Here is a 13,401-nt window from a genome sequence, read left to right as displayed (position 1 = left end):
TCATTTAATTCTGCTCTGATCTTGGTTATTTCCTTCCTTCTACTTGCTCTGGGCTGTCTTTGTTGTTGTTCCTTGAGTTCTTGTAGGCATAATGTTAGGTTGTTTGTTTGAAATGAAAACCGCTAATTTCTTGAGTGTTTTTACCACAAAATAGTGTTGAATTACAGCAAATGCTTTTCCTGAATCTATTGAGTTGATGAAGAATTTTTCCTTTTATTCTGTTAACGTGGTATTAATCACTGGTCGGTTTTTGTACGTTGACCTCATCTGCTGTATAATACATCTAATGTGCTGCTGGATCGGTTTGCTGATATTTTGTTGATTTTTTGTCAATGTTTATAAGGGATGTTGGTCTCTTTCTTGCAGTGTCTTTGTCGGGGTTTGGTATCGGGGCAGTGCCAGCCTCATAGACCGAGTTAAGATGTGTTGTGTCCTCTTCAATTCTTTGCTGGTATTTGAGGAGAGTTGGTGTTAGCTCTTTAATATTTTGTAGAATTCACCAGCAAAGACATCAGCTCCAGAGTTTTTCTTCGTCAGGAGGTTTTGGATTCCTGATTCATCTTCTCACTAGTTCCAGGTCTGCTGAGACTTTCCATTTCCTGTTGATACAGTCCCGATAGGGTCTGTGTTTCCAGGAGTTCGTCCATTCCGTCTCGGTAACCGAGTTGTTGGTTATGCAGTTGTTCATGGGACTCTCTTTTCATACTTTTTCTTCTGTGGCGTCAGTAGTGGTGTCCCCTCCTCACTTCTGACTTTAGCAACTTGATCTGCACTTGTTTTCTGAGTCAACCTACACAATGGTTTCTCAATTTTGTTAATCTTTCCAAAGAACCAGTGTTTAGTTTTGTTTATGTTCACTGTTGTTTTTCTATTCTCTGTTTTATTTACTCTGGTCTAATCTTTACTATTTCCTTTCATCTACTGGCTTTGGGTTTAGCTCTCCTTTTGCTAGTTGCTGAATTGTAAAGTAAGTGATTGATTTGAGGTCTTTCTTCTTTTTTAAAATAAGCATTTACAGCTACAAATTTCCCCTTAGCAGGGCTTTCCCTGAACCCCAGTAGAGTGTTAGGGTGGACTGAGAGTTGTGGGAAGACTGAGATGAGAGTGTGTAGGGACCAAGAAGGCCAAGGACGCAGTGACTGAGGGGAAGACCTCCTCTCTGTGCCGCCTCCCTGTGGCTGATTCAATGTGAGGGCTCCAGGGTCCTGTGTGTATTGCTCAGAAGGCTTCTTAACTTCCTAGTTCAGATTTATACCCAACACCATGAGAGGAAGGGCTATAAAAACTAGGTGTACTTAGTTTTTCACCAACTTCTACCTTGCCTTTCATGAGTCTTTCCTCTTTTAGATCCTGCACACCTTCATCTAGGATACACCTGGGAGAGACTGTCTTCATCTTGCTGTGTCAATTCTGAGGGTGAGAGTGCCTGAGTCTCCTGAGGACAGCCCTTCAAAGCCCGAGATCCCACTCCTGCTCTGCTGGGACCACATGCTGAGCTGGGAGGGAGACCTTGCCACTGTTAGTCACACATAGGTGTTGGGAACTAACCAGCAGGGCAGCTCAGGTGTGCAGCCTGTGCCTTCAGAAGCCCAGGAACTAGGGAGAGTCAGGCTGGGAAAAGAGGAAGCAGGAGCAGTGCTGGGTGATGCTGAATAATGTCCAGCAGGGGGCGAGGGGAGGCAGTGCCAGGATCCCATAAGGAAAGCTGTTCTGTGGGACCATGGACAGTGGAGGCAGGCCTAGAGGAATCCCAGACCAGGGGAAACAGAGGAAAGGCTGCACATGGATGGATGGAGGGGCAGAGGGTGCACTGAGATTTGTGGGGATGAGATGAGAATGTGCAAGTGTGTGGGAGGGTGAGGGCAGACTACCAGAGCTCCCGACCCAGAACAAATGTTCAATTAGCACCTGCAGACAAGGAGTTGGAGTCACAGGAGGGTGTGGGAAGAGTGGGCAGGGTGATGCTACCACGCCCCTCCTACCCTTCCAGCTCCACCCCCTACCTCAGACAGGGCAGAAGAGAAAGGGCCTGAGAGGGGGCTTAGGCATAAGGAAGGGGGCACCTCCTAGTGAGAAGGAGGTGGGGCAGCACACCTGCTTGAAAAAACCAGACTCATGGAGGTGACATCCTGTCAGCTCTGACACTTTAAATGAGATTCTGACCGGGGTCCCCTTCCCCGAAACTCACTGCCCCAGAGCCTCCAGCCACAGTCCCAGGTCCCCCCTGTCACAGCACCTGGGCAGCTGCAGAAAATGATTGGAGGTTTGAGTTTTTGTACCTACTCTTTTTTTCCTCCTTATCTCCCAAGTAAATAAAACCACCAGGTAAAGCAGAAGGTGGGAGGATTTAGCGGCAGAGAGTCAACAAAATCTTTTCAACCCTTAAAGTCCAATCCAAATGGCACCTCCTCTTGAGATTTTTCTGTAGCAGGATCGGGCTGCAGGGGTCTCTCCCCCGGGAGTTCCTTTAAACTGTGCATGTGTGAAACTGATCACACACGGGAGGGGGAGGGGCTGACACAGGCTGCACATTTCACATGAGTTCTCATCGTCAGTCCTTCAGGGTGAGCAGGGCTGTCACTAGTCTGCATTTCAGGAAATGGAAACTTAGGTTCTTCCTGCTCAGCATCACAGCTAAGTAGCAGAACTGAGATTTGAGCCCTTTTTAAAAAAGATAAATAATACCCCCCAAAGTTTCAAAATTATTTTTCAAAACTGACAAATGTTCCCTGACCAGTAAATGTGGAGGAGAAACAGGACCAGCTGGTTAAAGGTTCGGGAACACATTTGGAACTGGGTTAACAGGGTGGGGAGGGGCGGGGGCTGGCAGAAGGAGAGAGACTGCTGGGCGGAAAAGGGGCCCCGGGCTCAGGGTCCTGGGGCACCAGGCACCAGGAGAGGAGGCAAGTCAGACATCTGTGCCAACAAGTGGGATCCTGCCTGAACAATGACCCTGTAGACAGAAGGTTTTTCTGGTGATGGCTGAGGCTAGCCCCACCCCCTCTCCCTGTCCTCTGCCACCAGCTGTGCGGACTCTACTGAACTTGAAGTGGGACAGGGCTCACCAGAGGAACCACTAGTTCTGGCCATTGCCAGGGAGACAGAGGTAGCAGGCAGATCACCCCTAATTGGCCCCTTTCCTGCTCCTTGAACCTCTGTGACAGGATAGGAAGAAGCTAGGAGATTCCTGGGCAAGTGGACGGGGAAACAGACAAGAAGATTAAACAAGGCCGAGCAGTTTGAGCAACTCACAACCAGCTGGTGAGTGCCAAGGCCTCATCTCCCCTGACCAAGGCCTTGGGAGTGAATAGTTCATCCCTCTCCTCCCTAACCAGGGAACACATGGCTTAAATCTCCCTGGTCTGGGAAAATGGGGAACAGAGACCCAATTAATGTCATTTGTGCCAGTGAAACCCAAGGACAGATGAAGTCAGGGGACTGAATAACAAAAACCCCACTAAAAGCCAGACAGACCCAAGATGTAAGTCAAACAGTAAAGCAGACCAGAGAACATTCCCAACCTCCCTATCTGCTCATTCTGATGCAGCAGCACATCAGAAATGCAGCTGGGGAGGTAATGAACATTCTGCTGAAACCCTCCCCTAAGGTTCTCACCTGCAGAACAAACATAAAAGCCCTCAGGACAGAGACTCAGCCTGAGCTCCTGCCCCTTCCCCTGCAGGAGCCTCTCACTTCCTCCCAAACTCTCAGGGTCCCAAGGAGACTTGCACCCAGGGCAGCAGTGGACAGCAGCAGCTCAACCCAGGCTCAGCCCTGACTTAGCCTCCAAGGCCCCTTTTTTCTCTGACTTCCAGCTGAGCCAAAGCAGCCCCACCTAGGCTATCTCCTGTTACTTCTGTTACCCCAAGTCCATCCTCAGTTTCACTGTCCCCAGCCTTATTAAAGGTGCTCTCAAAATCACTGGACTAGTGTTGTAAAATCTCTCCCACACAGAGTAAAGAACCCACACACTGCAGGCCGACCTGAGGCAGACCCGCAGGGGGCCTGCCCCTTCCTGGGAACACCTCCACCCTTTCTTCTTCTCTCAGGGAGGCTGCCCAGTATTTAGGGCAGCTTCATCTGGGGCTTTAGTTCTCCTGGTTGCCTCACCCTTCCCCAGTCCTCCCCTGATGGGGTGAAAGGCAGGTGAGCATCCTATTTAAAAACATTTGCAGCTGCCACAGCTGGAATTAAATGACGTCTCAACATTTGTTTGACACATTAGCTCTGGTGTATAAATCACAGCTATTGTTTTTATGAGGTAAGAGAGATGGCTATTTAAAATACACATTTCATAAACCTTAGAGTGTCCTCTCATGTTCCAAGCACCTAGTTCATTTTATGTGTTGGTTCATGGTTCATTCACTTAGTAATGCACAAACATTTACTAAGCACTGTGTCAGACATTCATTAAAAGCAGAAGACAGTAGGTATTTGCCTTGAGAAGTTAACTTGGAGAGGATGAAACAGACAAAATACCCTCACCACCCTGATTCCCAGATGGGACTGAGAACAGAGTGGCCCCCAGGGACTCAGACGGAGGGAACAGCCATGTGCCAGGTCACCGTCACCTCTGTGCAGACACACACCCGCCAGAGCGCTGCTGGCGGCTCCCCTTGCCAGGAGCAGCATGTAGAGGCTGCCACATTTTTATATTAAAAATTACATCATTAATGCCTCTAGGAACCCGTCGTCCACCCCCATGGGTCTCTGGAGGTCGTGATGATTTTCACTGGTCAGGACACATTCCACACCTTCTGCGTCAGGTCTCTCCACAGCCCTGCTTGAGAAGTGAGGAGATGCATTAACTTGTGAACTAGGGAGCCTCTCTTATACCAAGCTTTAAGGGAGCTTCAAGGCATTTGTGACCACATTTCTAGCAATGCAGCAGAACAAAGTGAAGGTATATTCAAGATGTAACATTAGCAGGGAAGAGAGATACCTAACTGTGGAAAAGTGGAAGAAATAGGAGGAAGCTTCATGGAGGAGGTGACATGTGAGCCCAGACTGTCCCCAGGATGACAGTGGAGGGAAGGGGGTCAGAGAGAACCACACCCCCCATTCCCCAGCTCCTCTGTCCCAGCTGGGCCTCTGCTCAGGCCTCTCGCCTGTGAGAGTCTGCTCCTCCCTGAGACCCAGAGAAACACCCCTCCTGGGAAGACTCCATGCTCTCTCCTCAGCATGACCACCCCTGTCTGAAGGTCACTGAGCCACCCCTTGGCATTGAGTCACAATGTATATCTTTATGTTCGTGTGTGTTTATTTACTTACTAACTTCTTTTCCTTGTGAAGGGTCTTTCTCATTCAATGCTACAAAGGACTTCAGTGAAATCCTTGACATTCACAGGTGGGAACACGGAGACCTGGAGAGTTTCTGTGACCTGCCTGTGGTCCCCTGACTCACTGGTAGAAGAGACGGTGTTTAGAAATCCCGCCCCGAGGTGGGAGCTTGAGGGAGGAGAGCCAGAACCGCACACACCGAATGTAGCGCGCACACCGCTCACTGAATGCGAGGCAGAGAGACAGCGCAGCTGGACAGACCCTGGGCAGGGCTGGCAGGTCCGGGCACTCAGGCCCGCGGGGAGCCGGGTCGGCGCTCTCAGGCCCGCTGGCCGGGGGTCCCTGAGGATTGAGTCCCGGGGACAGCGCCTCTCGGGGCCCTGGAAGCTCCGGGAGGGGCGGGGGACGCGGGGACCGTAGGTGCTGCTCTGCTCAGCCGAAGGCCGTGTGCGGGGTCTCGGCGGGTGTGTGGGTTGTGACACCCACCCCGGGAGCAGTGTCCCTGCTGGGACTGCGACGCGGGCGACGGGAAGGGGGGTGGGGACCAGTGTGACCGCGCTGGGAAGGTCGGTCGCCGAGGACCGGAAAAGACAGACGCGGGGACAGGGCTGCAGACACAGCCGTGAGCTGGACGGAGGCTGAGTCCCGAGGCGCCCAGGTGAGGGCTGCGGGGGGCGGGGAGCGGAGCTCAGCCCGGAGAACGGGGCCCGCGGCGACCTGACGACCGCAGGCTGCCGCCTGGAGCTCAAAGGGGGACTTGAGGTCTGGGGCCGCTGGGGAGGGAGCGAGTCCGAGACCAGCGCGGGGCTGAGAATGAGTGAGGTGAGACCATGGGGGGTTTGTCAGCTCTGGTCACTGGCTCGACGTGGGGTGAGGGAAACAGGGAGACAGAGCAACCTCCAGGTGTGTGCTGGGGGAGACGGGCTGGTGGTGCAGCCCCTGCAGCAGGTGCTGTCGGGAAGACACACTGGGTGGGAGGGCGGTGGGGTTTCAGACGCTGGAGGGACCCCTGTGCGCCCTCTGACGCGCAGTCACAGTGAGGCTCTGGGGCTGAAGCTCCTGAGGAGAAGGTTCTGGACTGGATGAGGTCATCCAGGGAAGGAGAGCCGATGAGAAGAGAGCAGAGGACTGACTCCTAGGGATGTGGACAACTGTGACTGACGTGGGCTAAAAGAAGGTTCCAGAAAGTGAAGAGAGGGTGTTGGGAGAGTCTGGGCAGAGAAGTGGTGTGGGAGCCAAGGCTGAGAGAGTGACCTAAGACAGTGGACAGACTCAGGAAGGGGGAGTACAGACAAGTTGAAACGTGGTTGGGAAACCTGGGAGACCTCGGGGAGAGCAGGTTGGCTGCAGCGGGTCCAGCAGGAGCCACACCGCCATTGGCTGGGAAGTAGGGTGGGGGTGGGGCATGAGATCCCTGGGGGCTGAGATGGCATTTTGTTTGTCCTGGGTTGCCATTGCTAGAACAGAGCAGCGTTGGAGCTGGATTGTGCTGTTCTTTCAGGAAGTCGGGGTGTAACGGGAAGGAGAGAGGTGAGGTGTGTGCAGAACCCAGAGGAGGCTCAAGGCTTCTTCCTGTCACCTGGTATCTGGAGACATGGTGCACCAACCCCAGGAAACCAGAGGGAACCCCATGGAGGGTGGAGAAGACAGGGCCCTATCACAGAAACAAGGGAAAGGGTGAAGGGTGGGAGACAGAGGCTGTGGGAGGTCCAGCTTTTGTTTCCTCTTTCCCTGGAAATTGAACACATTGTTTAGGAATTAGAGTGACGTGAGTTTAGGCAAGGTGCTAAGGTGAGAGAAATGTCCAAGACCAGAGGTAGGAATGGGGACCGTGGAGGGCCTTTCCAGGGTGCTGCAGAGCCCCAGACCTTTGCTGTGACCCCACCCTCTCCAGCAGCAGTCAGCTGCCAGACTGCAGGGGGCCCCGGGGCCAGCCAGAGGCGTTGGGGTTTGTCCTCCAGGACAGCGGGCCCCAGACCAGCTCTGCTCAGCCCAGCCCCCTGCAGGTCTTCTCCAAAGCACAGATTCCCCCAGAGCCACTGCCCAGAGACTCGGGTCCAGTGAGGGGTGAGGTCTGGAAACCTGTATTTTCAATGAGCTCTCTGGTGATTCCATGTGTTTGCACACCCTGGGGACTTTTTTTCCCAGCTTACTTGAGGTATAATTGACAAAGAGGAATTAAATGTATGTAAGGTATACAACTTGATGTTTTAATATACATGTACATTGTGAAGTGATTACCACAATTAAACTAATTAACATATCTATCACCTCCATAGTAACCATTTTCTTTCTGTGTGTGTGTGTGTGTGTGTGTGTGTGTTGGGAACATCTAAGATCTACCTCTTAACAGATTTCAGAATGGTTTTAGCTGTAGTCACCGTGCTGTACACAGATGTCCAGAACTCATTCCTCCTGAGTGACTGAAACTTTGTGCCCTGTGCCAGTATCTCCCCATTCCCACCTGCCCCAGCCCCTAATGAATGCCATTCTGCTCTCTGGTTCTGTGAATTTTTCTGTCTTAGATTCTACAGACGTGAGGTCATGCAGTATTTGTCTCTCTGTGTCTCCAGGTGCATACATATTGTCACAAATGACAGAGTGTCCTTTTTAAAACTGGATATTATTCCATTTGTGTGTGTTTATCACAGTTTTTATTCATTTATCCATGGATGCACATTTACGTTGTGTTCGTATCCTGGTGTTGTGAATAACGCTGCAGTGAGCCTGGAGGTGGAGGTTCAAAGTCCATGTTTCATTTCCTTTGGATGTGTACTTAGAAGTGGGATTGTTGGGTCCTAAGCTAGTTCTATTTTTAATTTTTGATGAACTTTCATGGTATTTGTGTGTGTGTGTGTGTGCATGTGTGGCTAAACCAACTTACATCCCCACCAACAGTGTTCAAGGATTGCCTTATCTCCACATTGTCATCAACAGTTATCTTTTGTCTTTTGGTAATAGCCATTCTGACAGGCGAGAAGTGATCTGACTGTGGTTCTGATTGAGAACCTTTTCACGTACCTGTCGGCCATCTGTGTGTCTTCTTTGGAGAAATGTCTGCACAGGTCCTTTGCCCATTTTATCCTCCAGACACTTGTAATTTTGCTGTTGAATTGGATGAGTTCCTTACGTATTTTGGATGTTAGCCCCTTATCAGATATATGGCTGGAAAATACTTTTTCCATTCCATGCTTGCCTTTTTAGCTGTGATGCTTGCTTTGAAGATATTTTATTTTATATATATTTATTTTTAGAGAGAGAAAGGGAAGGAGAAAGAGAGGAAGGGAAACATCAATGTGTGGTTGCCTCTTATACACCCCCACCACTGGGGACCTGACCACAGCCCAGGTATGTGCCCTGACTGGGAATTGAACCAGTGGCCCTTTGGTCTGCAGGCTGGCACTCAATCCATTGAGCCACACCAGCCAGGGCTGAGGAGCTTTTTAGTGTGATACAGTTCAACTTGTTTGTTTTTGCTTTCGTAGCCTGTGCTCTTGGTGTTATGTCCTAAAAAAAAGAAGAAGAAGAAAGAAAAAAGTCAAAACAGGTCAAGGAGATTTTGCCTATGGTTTCTTCAGGGAATTAAGATTTTCAGATCTAATATTTCAGTATTTAATCAATTTTAGTTGTTTTTTCTCTGTGGTGTGAGATAAGGATGTAGTTTCATTCTTCTGCATGTGCATAGCCAGTTTTCCCCATCACACTTATTAAAGAAACCACTTTATCCCCATTGATTTTTGAAATTTTTGTTGAAAGCCAAATGACCATAAATGCATGGGTTTTTTTTTTTCTGGGCTCTCTATTGTATTCCCTTAATCCATGTTGTTGTTTTTTTTTTTTTAATGCCAGTACCATACTGTTTTGATTACTCAGGCTTTACAATGTAAATTTGACTTCAGGAAATATGATACCTTCTGCTTTGTTCTTATTATTCAAGATTGCTTTGGTTACTCAGGGGTCTTTGTGATTTTATATGATTAAGACTGTTTTTCCATTTCTGTGACAGATGCCACTGGGGTTTGAGAAGGATTCCACTGAACCTGTGGATCACTCTGGGTAGTGTGGACATTTGACAAGATTCATCCAACCCCTGAACATGAATGTCCCTTCATTTATCTCTGTGTGCCCTGATTTTCCTCACCAGGTTTCCATAATTTTCAGAGTACAGTTTTCACCTCTTTGGTTAAGTTTATTCCTATGTTAGTCTTTTTGTGAATGAGATTGTGTTTTAATAATCTCCTTTTCACCTAGTTCATTGTTGTGTATAGAAACACCACTGATTACTGTGTGTTGATTTTGTCTCCTGCAACTTAACTGCATTCATTTATTAGTTGTAACAGTTATTTGTTGAGTTGTTGAAGTTTTCTACATATATGAGCTTGTCATCTGCAAACAAAGATAAATTTACTTCTTTCTTTCTGACTTGGATGCCTTTTATTTCTTTCTCTTGCCTGATTGCTGTGGCTATGACTTCCAGTACTACGTTAAATAGAAGCAGTGAGTGTGGGATTCCTTGCCTTGTTCCAGATCTTAGAAGAAACGCTTTCAAGTTTTTTCCATTGATTATGATGTTAGTTGTGTGTTTTTTATATATGGCATTTATTGTGTTGAGATAACTTCCTCTGTTCCTCTTTTGTTCTCAACAGCCCCAGGATTCTAGGCTCTGACAAGTCCTGTCCATGCCCCGAGACAGGTGAAAGAGAAGCCAGTCCCTTGAGGAGCAGCTGGCACGGTTGGGGCACCACCTGTGTGTCCAGTGCCTTCCCTGCTCAGGGAGAAGCTAGGAGCTGGAGCTCACCACCTGCTCGCTCTGCACGGAGCCAGGGAGAGCAGCTGTGTAGCCAATGCCCGCATTCTCATTCAAACTCTCCTTTAGATCACTGCTTTGTTCTCTAGCAAATGCCAGCCCTGACAGCCCTCAGAGACGGGAGGGTTAGACGCCAATCCCTCTGGTAGCAGGTAGAAATGTTGGAAGGCTAGATGTATAATCCAACTCCTTCCAGGGAGAAGCTGGAGGCTTGGCTTCACTGCTGAAGCAGCTCGAGGTAGGGTGTGGAATCATGGGAAGCATCCACACACCCAGTCAGGTTCCCCAGGGGACTAGTAGGGAGGGCCTGCTTCCTCAGCTCAGGGAACAGGACAGTTAGAAGCCAGATTCTGGGCAGCAGAAGGAAAAGGTCAGGATGCTAGTTGTGCAGTTTAAGTCCTTCCAGAAAGAAGCTGGGAGCTGGGCTTCATCACTGGAGCCAGGGGAGGTGGGGGAGGAGCCCACAGGCCCATTCACAGCCACTGCTGTGTTCTCTGCAGTCCCCAGGAGACTAGTGAGTCCAGGCCCCTGCCAGGGACAGGCCACCAGGTCCCCAGGCAGCAGCCAGAAAAGTTAGGATGTTGGGTGTGTAGTCTAATTCCCCCCAGGGAGGATGTGGGGGCTGGTCTCATCACCTGCTGACTCTGTGTGAGGCAGGGAGAGGAGCCCCAGGAGGTGCTCACCCCCATTCAGATCTGCCCCTGTTCCCTGTGACCCCAGAGACCTGCAAACAGTGGGCCTGCCTGCTGGAGAGACAGGGAGTTAGAGACCAGACCTCAGGCAGCAGCCAGGAAAGTTGGGCTGCTAGCTGTGTAGTTGAAACCCTTTGCTCATCAAAGAAGAGCCAAGACTTGGGGTTCTCGCCTGATTGTGGGGTACTGTGCTGGGAGAGGGTTTATGGAAAGACTGGGGTTCATGGCAAACTTTCCTCCCGGTGTCTTTGTGGGCATTTTCTCACTTTCCTGGTGTGCAGCCTCTCTGGAACAATGTCTGGATTTCTCACCAAGAACACTGATGCACGTGTAAGTATTGGTTTAGGACATCCCTGGGGGAGGGTCCAGAGCCTCCTGGTCCAGTGTCCTGTTGATATCACTCCCCACTAAGGATTTTTTAAATAAAAAAATTATCAGTAATGTCAGAGTGTGTTTCCAGATAAACAGCATGTGGGTTAGAGAGAGTAGGAACTGGAATCAGGGAGAAGGGATAAGAAATGAGTACTGTTATTGTCTAGAGATATGCAATGACAGCATAAATAAGGATGATGAAGAGAACTAGGGGGTGGGGAAAGGGGGAACAATGGAAATTCTAAAGTGGGTGCCCAACAGCATTCTAGAAGCAACTAAGGAGACGTTGTGCGGGCACTCAGCAAGGCAGCCTTAGGGTACATAGGGGTCTTTTGCCTTCCTGAACATCTCAGAGATGTACCATTTGGACTCTACACTCCGCTCCAGCAGCTCCTGGAGATCAGTGTGAAGTCCAGGCAAAGCGCCTAATGCTGGAATGTTCTGGGACCTTGAAGTTGACATCTGGGAGGTACAGCCCCTGATTTGCATGGTGCCAAGTGGCCTGTGAGACAGAAATTGAACCTAATTCACAGTTGGGTTCAAACAAGGATTGAACTGGCTGATGGACTGAGTTTATGAATGTGGCTGAAGCAGGGCTAGATAAGAAGGACCCCTAAAGGAAAATGACCTTGAAGGAGGAAGGCTGGCGGTCTGAGTGAGTCTGAGCACAAGTAGAACTACCACAGGGAGTGACAGGTGTGGGTGGAGTCGCTGCACCTTTACCTGAGCCAGCCTCTTCCGGGGTCCGTGTGCACAAAGAAAGTGGGGAGGAAAGAACTAAACCCTTAAGCACCTAGGTAATTGGATTTGGGAAAGGTCTCTGAATAAGCAGTTCTCTCCCATTCTTCTCAATCCTTATTATGTAATTCAAGGTCATACTTATTCCATTTGAAGATCTATTTCTATCTTTTCAGTTCCACCTTTTGCTACTAACATAATTATTGCATATATATTTTAAATATCTAGAATTCAATTCTATAACACAAATGTCTAAGAAATAGTCATCTCAAAACCCATTACCTTTTTCAAATTTCCAATCCTAGTTAAGCCTAAAGTAAATGGCTCCCCTGCCCAGAAGGGGCGCGTGCAGCACCCCAGCCTGTGTGTCTGCCCCATGGCTGATTTCCGTCTCAGGAACATTCAAGTCTGCTAGCTCCTGAATGGACAGGAGGAAATAGCTGGGGTTGTATCCAACAACCAGATCCATAATGGAGACTGGACCTTCCAGATCCTGGTGATGTTGGACATGACCCCCAGCAGGAGGCGTCTGCACCTGCCAGTGGAGCTCTCCAGGCTGCTGACCTGTCACCGTGGAGGGGAGGGAGTTACTCCTTGCTGACCCCCTGGACCCCACATTCTGAAGAGCAGGAGTCACTCTGGCTCTGGGGTCCGCTCCCCTTGTCTTGTGTGTCTATACTCCGGGGTCATATCTACACCCCTCTTTTTCTTACACAAGCCCCTGGGGCAATGCACACGTGCCCATGCCTGACTTCAGAGATGCTAAGGACTCACAGATCTGCACACCTGTCAGGAGATGCGGGAAACTCAGACCATTTCCTGAGTGGCCCTCGCACCTGGGAGCTGCTCTCTTCTTTCCAGCCACATCTGAAAGATGGGGACAGGCCACTGCCAGCATCAGTGTGTGTGCTGTCACCTCTGCTGTCACCTGTGCCATTTAGAGGTTTCACTCTGAGTTCCAGGACCTGGAGGTCCTTCCTAAATTCCTCCTTCTCCCAGGTGTATGGGAGACATGCCTCACTGTCCTCATGCTGGTGTTTCACATCAGGCTCCAGAATCTCAGACTGTACCTCAGGAGATGCTGCAGGTGGATGTGAGCCTGCCCTGCAGTCTGTTCTGCCTGGAGCAAGATTCTGGCTGGATCTCAAGCATTGAGCTTGGGCTCATCTCCCTGTAGCGAGCACCTTCGTGCATCTGAGGAGCGAGAAAGGGAAGAAAGCCAGAGAGGTGACTGAGGTTTGCCTTTCCCCTGAATTACTCACTCACCTCCCATGATAAGGGACTGACACAGAGAAGCAAAGCCAGAGAGATCTAGAGGCACTTAAATCAGATTGTTGGGGAGAAAAGATGGCCTGAGGAGAGAGAGGTATCCCCATGCTGGACCCTTATCCCAGCAGATGCATGAGGTCCCCAGGGACTGGACTCATGCAGGGGGTCCATTCAATGCTGGGTTAGTCTTCATGCAGCCCCGCCTTAACCCCAGTGATAGGATCATGGGATGGAGAAGGTTGT

General features: G+C 49.8%; 1 long non-coding RNA gene across 1 annotated transcript; it reads right to left on the bottom strand.

Annotated features, from left to right (window-relative positions):
* Positions 1-423: 423 nt before the first annotated feature.
* LOC118500175 lies at positions 424-12,438 on the bottom strand. The gene is made up of 5 exons (XR_004902723.1): positions 12,368-12,438; positions 8,607-8,613; positions 2,786-2,793; positions 1,969-1,978; positions 424-433 (listed from the first exon to the last, which is right to left on the bottom strand). It is a non-coding gene; the product is annotated as an uncharacterized LOC118500175 (long non-coding RNA).
* Between the last annotated feature and the right edge of the window lie 963 nt (positions 12,439-13,401).

The sequence above is a fragment of the Phyllostomus discolor genome, chromosome 4, assembly GCF_004126475.2.
Source record: "Phyllostomus discolor isolate MPI-MPIP mPhyDis1 chromosome 4, mPhyDis1.pri.v3, whole genome shotgun sequence".
In the NCBI taxonomy this organism is placed as follows: domain Eukaryota; kingdom Metazoa; phylum Chordata; class Mammalia; order Chiroptera; family Phyllostomidae; genus Phyllostomus; species Phyllostomus discolor.
This window is presented reverse-complemented; position numbering and strand designations above follow the sequence as displayed.